Below are 7,154 nucleotides of genomic sequence, written 5' to 3' on the forward strand. Positions count from 1 at the left end.
GTCAAACAATATTCAAAAATATTAATAAGAACAGCATATCAAACCTTGCTTGATTGACAGAGTAAGAAGAATCTTAATACGGTCATCTTCATTATTTGTTGATTTCATATTTGTGAATTTACCTGTTCACTAAAATTTGTTTGTAACCCTCATATTAGACTCATAATGCTTTTACAGTCATTTGAGGACATGCACAGAGAGCTGAAAAATTTGAGTAATCCAAGGTGCACATTCTTCATTGAACAAGGTTTAATAAGGTGATGCTCTGCTTTTTTATTTAAGTTCTCCTAGTATAAACAAGTGTTGTATTTTCAGTCTATTTAGCACCTTCTGTGTGTGTGTGTGTGTGTGTGGCATTTTGATCCTTCTTTTTTTCTTTTTTGTCTGTGGTTTTGCTGTTGAAAATGGTCCCCAAATATAGTACTGAAGTGATGTCTGATACTCCTAAACTCACGACTTTGCCTCATGGAAAATAAGTGTGGTTGGATAAGCTTAGTTCAGGCATGAGTTATAATGCTGTTGATCATAGGTTCAATGTTAATGAAACAACAATGTATATGACATTCTTAAACAGAAGTGCATATAAAACAAGGTTATGTCTTGTATTTGTTGTTGTGACTGGAGCTTCACAGGAACCTAACCCTATATTTTCCCAGCAGCAGTACTTCAATATTTGCTAATTTAGTGTTCACCGTGACTTTACAGAACATAATTATTGTGAATAGCAAGAACTGATTGTATCTAAAATAAGAATGTCTGGAGAAAAGGGACAGGCTTCCTGGTAGTAAGAAAGAAACTCAACATGTTATGAGTCTAAGAAGATTCAGCGGTTCACCAAATGCTTGCAGGACTGCTTACAGAAATCGGTGTTTTATTTTACTTACTTTCATTTGCTTGCCTGTTTTCTCTAAGTTTTATTACATGAGTATATATAGTATTTATCTAAACAAAATTAACAATATATAATATCTAATAGAATTGATTTAAATAAAATAGTTAAGTTATGTGCCTTATCAGTGTCTGACAAACAGTGGTCATTTTAGAAATGATAACTTTTCAGGAATTCCCTGCAGGTCCAGTGGTTACGACTCAGCATTTTCACTGTGGGAGCCGGGGTTCGATCCCTGGTTGGGGAAATAAGATTCCTGTATGCTGCACGGTGCAGCCAAAAAAAAAAGAAAGAAATTATAACTTTTATTTTTTTTTATTTTCATTCAGTACAATAGCCCAGAATGAACTGAATTCAGTCAACAATGACGTAAGTGAGCTTGGAAGCAGATCTACTTTCAATCAAGCTATAAGATCTTTTCAGCATTGGCTGATGCCTTGATTGTAGCCTTGTGAGAAACACAGCTTTAGAGGATCCAAGTAAACCATGACCAGATTCCTAACCCACAGAAACTGAGATAATAAATGTTGTTTGTTTAAGCACAAAAAATTGTAGTAATTTGTCATTAAGCAATTACTATCACAAATAATATAAGAATGAATTGTTTGCTGGATTAAGCAATTATAATGCAGTGGTAAGCTAATGCACATAGTTTAATAGGAAGTGCAGGAACAAAGACCAAATAAAAGTGTATTGGAATATAAATGGGAAGTTAAGACACAGAGATAAGGAATAGGAGAATATTCTTTCGGTGGCAGTGAATTTCTGGAGAATGAGAACAGTAGCACAAAGGAGCATGAGAGCTTAGAAAATAGTAAGTAGAAGAGTCGATTATAAAGTTATAATGGGTCTTTTTTATACTTCCTTCTTATTAGCTAGTTCTTATTGAAAAAATCTTACTATAATTGTGTCCCATCTAGAGATTTTAGAATATTTTGATAAATAAAGCATATAAGTAAAGAATAAGGTAGTAATGATAGAAATAAAACAAAAATAAAGTCTTAGAGAAAGCCAATACGAATGTATGAATGTGTTTGTTTTTGACCATGTCCTTCAGCTAAATGAATATAAAGTTTCAAACACCTTAAGTCCAAAAAATAATAGGTACTATTTGAGTATTTTCATTAAAAAGTAATTTTCTTTACTTTTACAATAGGAAAATTAGACAATTTTATCAGCGTTAATATTTGAATGTTAAAGGATAGACATTTACTAAAATTGTAAGAAAATGCTTTATCATCAAGAAAAAATGATTTTAACTGAAAATTTTAAGCAATGTGAAATAGATAAATAGTTCATACATAAACGTTTGTGTATGCATCTTATATATGTGGTAGGCCACAGAAAGCTACAATGCTACACCAAATACAACATAATACTTAATATTGAATTTATTGGCCTTGTAATCTCTTATTTTTCTTTGTTTTTCCTGACAAATATTTTTAGAAAATAGAAATAAACTTTTGAAAAAAGGAATTAATTTAAAACAATTGCTAATACCATTACATAAAAACAACAACAACTATGGTCCATGAAGATAGTTTTGAAGTGGCATAATATAAAGTTCACAGAATCAAATATTTTATTTTTTCTACTTTTGTTAGAAAATAAATTGCGCCCAAATCAATTGTCCATATTTAAGATTTATCAGACTCTTCTTGACAGGGAAAAAAAAGGGCATTCTGTAATCTTATCCCATCATTCTATAGGTAATTGAGTTACAAAGAAATCAAGTCATCTACACTTATCAAACTAACCTCTGAATCCCAAATTTGCTACTCATTAGCCCAGTGGCCATGGACAATTTTTTTTTTTCCCATGAGTGTGACTTCTATTTCCAACTTTCATGCATCCCAGCCTTTACTCAAGCATACTTCACAGTTATATCTCTGATGATTTCTATAAACCTTTAAACCCTAAAACTCTCAATTGTCACCTGAACAACTGTGACTGAAAGTTCTACAAGAACCTTAAATTTAGTACCACCCAAACTGTAAGTTCCATCTTTTCAGCTTGAATCCCTACCTTCTCTCATGTCTCTTAAGGTAAGGGCATGCCTTTCTTTAAGGCTTAAGACATCAGTTTTTAATAAGCCCATCCTATCAATTTCTTGATAATCTCTTTTGATTATATTATTAATAATTTTGATATTGAAATAGCTAATATTTAATGAACATTTACTACATGTCAAAAATATTCTAAGCAATATTACATATATGGAAGCATATATATATATATATATGATACATATGTATATTAATATGTATTTCGTTTAATTCTTGAAACAACCTCATGAAGTGGAAACTATTATACTTCATTTTATAGATGGAAAAAAAAATGCATATAAAGTTTAAGTCACCTTCTCAAGATATACATCTAGTTAGTGAAAAAAACAAGATTCAGATTTGGGCAGGATTTCTTTTCACAACTGGAAAACCAAGTAAGAACGCCTTATGCTGGTATAATAAAATTTATTGTTCTTTGTTAATTTTCACTTATTCTGAAATTCTATCTAATGAATTACCTGTCACTTTCTGTATTAAATATACATTTTCTTTTATGTTTTTACCCATGTTTCATTCACTTTTATCACTGATAGTCCTCCACTATGTCTACATATTCAAATACTTAATGTCTTCTTCAGCCATGAATTTTTCTTATCCCCTTATCTTTCTCCTTATCTGGAAGCTATAACTTTTCCTCTGGACTCATAACTCCTACTGTAGTATGTTGTATTAACTTGCATTATAATAACTAAAATGCATGAGATACTAATTAACATATATTCTAATCACTATGCTCAACATTCTGCATATGTTTGTTTATTTAATTCTCACCCTATATATTAGATACTATAAAAATTTCACAATTTGTTGCAGCTGGAATTTACTTCCTAAAAAGCCTTGTTTAGCCTAAGGGCATGTGACAAGACTGTGGATGACGCAGCCACCCATAGTACCAACTGCAGAGAGGAATTGGCCAAATAAGGAAAGATGACAAAGAGTAGAAAAGAAGCTGCAAGGAGAATGTAAACTCTTTGAAAGGAGTGGGCTACTCCACACATGCAGCCAAGAAAGGCCCTCTATCATGCCGCTGGAGCCTAATCAAAGCCCTGAGGTTTCTTCTCTGTCATCCTCAGATGTGGTGGTGAAGTGATTCAGATTCCGAAACCAACAACCATCAAGAAAGTCCTCTGGAAAATATTAACCAACTGGTGTACATGGACTTTGACCTGGTAGTGCCATTCTGAAATTCTAATTTTGATAGTTGTATATTCAAGGCCAAAACTCTTCAAGTGTTTCCTTACTTCAAGTTCCATTTTAAAATATATTAATTTTAGTCACTTACCAGTAGTCCCTCCTTACATATTTAAGTTTGTCATCTTAAAAAATGGTAAAATAATCATAAGCAGTTTATCACTCTTTCAAATCCATGCCTTTTATTATGTATGGCAAAACTTTGTGGTATGTTTAGCCAAATGAAGATATTAAAAACATGAATATTTTGTGGGAAATAAAAATGCAAATAATACTTGAATCAAATTATTATTACTTCTAATGAATAAAGATATTTAAATGTTAACAGTTGTTCATCTAGTTTCTATGTTGGCACTAAAAATGAATAATTTATATTTGCTGCTGAATTTCAACGTTTAGTGACTATAATAAATTACTATTCAATAATTCTCCATTTCCAATTTATAGTGACAGATAGAACATAGAATATAATTCATGTATTTTTATTCACTTATCTATGTATTTTGATTCTTCAAATTCATTATATTTTAAAATAATCAGAACGAAATATTAAATAATAGAAAAAATCTTTAAAAATATTTATTTTCATTTTATGCACAGAACTTATTTAAACTTGGAAATTGTATGCATTTACCCCATTATGCAAGATGGGATTTTTTAGATTATTATTTTAATATACACAGGCAGGCCTCAATTAAGAATAAGTGAGATTCTAAAGCAACTATTTTTTGTGAAATTTACAACATATGAACACATTATCTTATTAGCAATCTCATACACAAGATTAACATTTTCTTGTTTTGCCCACCAAAGACTCTTTTTTTCAATAATGACCTTGAGCCATAGTTATGCACTGAGTGCTTTAAAATCTAAATAACGAGAATGAGTTTATTTCTATGAAAAAATATATTCATAAATTCAGCAAGAATCATCATAAATTCAAACTCTTTAGGCTCCTTAATCAGCTCTCCCTTCTGCCAAGCCCTAAAGCTTCTTTGGTGACCCTTTGTCCTAGGTTAGATCTTGGCTAGTAAAGTCAGATACAGAAGTTTTGGAAGAAAATGCAGGATTTTGAATGTTGGAGAAGACTGACAGAGAAAGGAAATGTGAGTAGATGTTGTGACTAGATCTCTTTCATCTTTCTGAGAGTATCTCTTCCCTGACCTCTCTAATCACCCCCTTCCTCTTCCTTTCCACTCCTCCTCCCAAAGAATGACCACCAGAGTTTCCATCTTGGTTACCAATATGCTCCTATTCATTTTAGAACTTTACTCAATGCAATTGTCATTGAGTTTTATTTAAAATTTCTTTCTGAATGCTATGTAATGACCTTTAAATTTTGTTTTATTTCATCTTCTTTTATGATAAATAGCAGAGGAAATAAAAATAGTGTATGCTTTTAACACCTCTTTAATCAGAAAATCTGTATATACAAAGTTATCAATTGTCTTTACAAAAAAATGACTTAATGCAATTTTATTGAGCATACAAGCAATTCTGGACATTTCCCTATGGGAGTTTTGGCTAAACTCAGCTGTACTCCACATTCCCTTCATCTGTCTTTGGGGACTAGTAGGCTAGCACAGGGATATTCTTCTCATGGATTTTGCTATAGCACAGGATAGAAATCCCAAATGCACATGTGTTTTTCTAGTCATTGATCAACTTACTCTTACTAACATTCAATAGGCTAAAGTCAGTCATTTGCAAAAGTCAAGGTCAAGATGTGGAAAAATATATTCAACATTTTAAATGGGACAAATTGCAAAGTCAAATAATAGACTGTAGTGGAATGGATGAGTAAAATAGTGAGGTCATTAATGTAATCTACCACAGTCCTTAGACACCAATTTGCTGGCATGTTGAAGAATTCTGAGATTTATTTAGGATTAAAAAAAATATCTTGACCTAGTCATTCTGAAAAGTTTTAAGTTTCCTGGAATTTTTTTCCAACTTGTCTTTTACTTAATTTCTCACACTCTCCAAACTCCAACTTATTTTCAATATATTTTCTATAATATGATCTCTTTTTTACTAAGATCTTCCATACATCACTTCACATTGCCTTTAATAGGAGGCTCTGTTAAAATGCAGAGCAGAGATATACAGTGCAGATCAGATTGGGAAGAACTGACGGTGTTGTTGAGTTCATCTATGTCTCTACTGATTTTCTGCCATTTCTGATAGAGGGGTGCTGAAATCTCCAATTAGGACAGTAGATTCATCTATTACATATTGAAGTTCTGTTCATTTTTGCCCTATGTAGTTTCGCACTCTGTTAGGTACACACATATTAAAGATGATTATGTCTTCTGGGAGAATTGACACTTTTATCATTATATAATGCCTTTCTTTCTCCCTGATAACTTTCCCTGCTTTGAAGTTTCTTCTGTATGAAATTAAGCTCTTGCTTTCTTTTGATCAGTGGTATATTTTTTTCCATACGTTTACTGTTAATCTATATGTGTTTGTTTTTATATTTCAAGTGAGCAGAGATATGTATTTTAAGAAAACATATTGGGTTAATATGGAAAAACATACCTAATCCTATTACACTAAAATTTCCCCTCTAGTCTTCAGTAGATAAAAAATTATTTGGAGTGGAAAGTGGACAATAATCTTTTTTCTTCTAGCCACAGGGGAATCAATGAGAATTTGGAAAAATATTGATTCTAAAAGATAACCAGTATTACTGCAATGAATGAGAAAGGAAGAAAGTGGTTGGAGAAACGATCAGATTGGTTTAAAAAGGCCAAATAGGGCTTCCCTGGTGGCACAGTGGTTGAGAGTCCGCCTGTCGATGCAGGGGACGCGGGTTCGTACCCCGCTCCAGGAAGATCCCATATGCCACGGAGCGGCTAGGCCCGTGAGTCATGGTCGCTGAGCCTGCACGTCCGGAGCCTGTGCTCAGCAACGGGAGCTGCCACAGCAGTAAGAGGCCCATGTACCGCAAAAAAAAAAAAAAAAAAAAAAAAAAAGGCCAAATAGTGTAGAAACTTTGTTCTAGG

This window comes from Lipotes vexillifer, unplaced genomic scaffold (genome assembly GCF_000442215.2).
Source record: "Lipotes vexillifer unplaced genomic scaffold, Lipotes_vexillifer_v1.1 scaffold1859, whole genome shotgun sequence".
Lineage (NCBI taxonomy): Eukaryota > Metazoa > Chordata > Mammalia > Artiodactyla > Lipotidae > Lipotes > Lipotes vexillifer.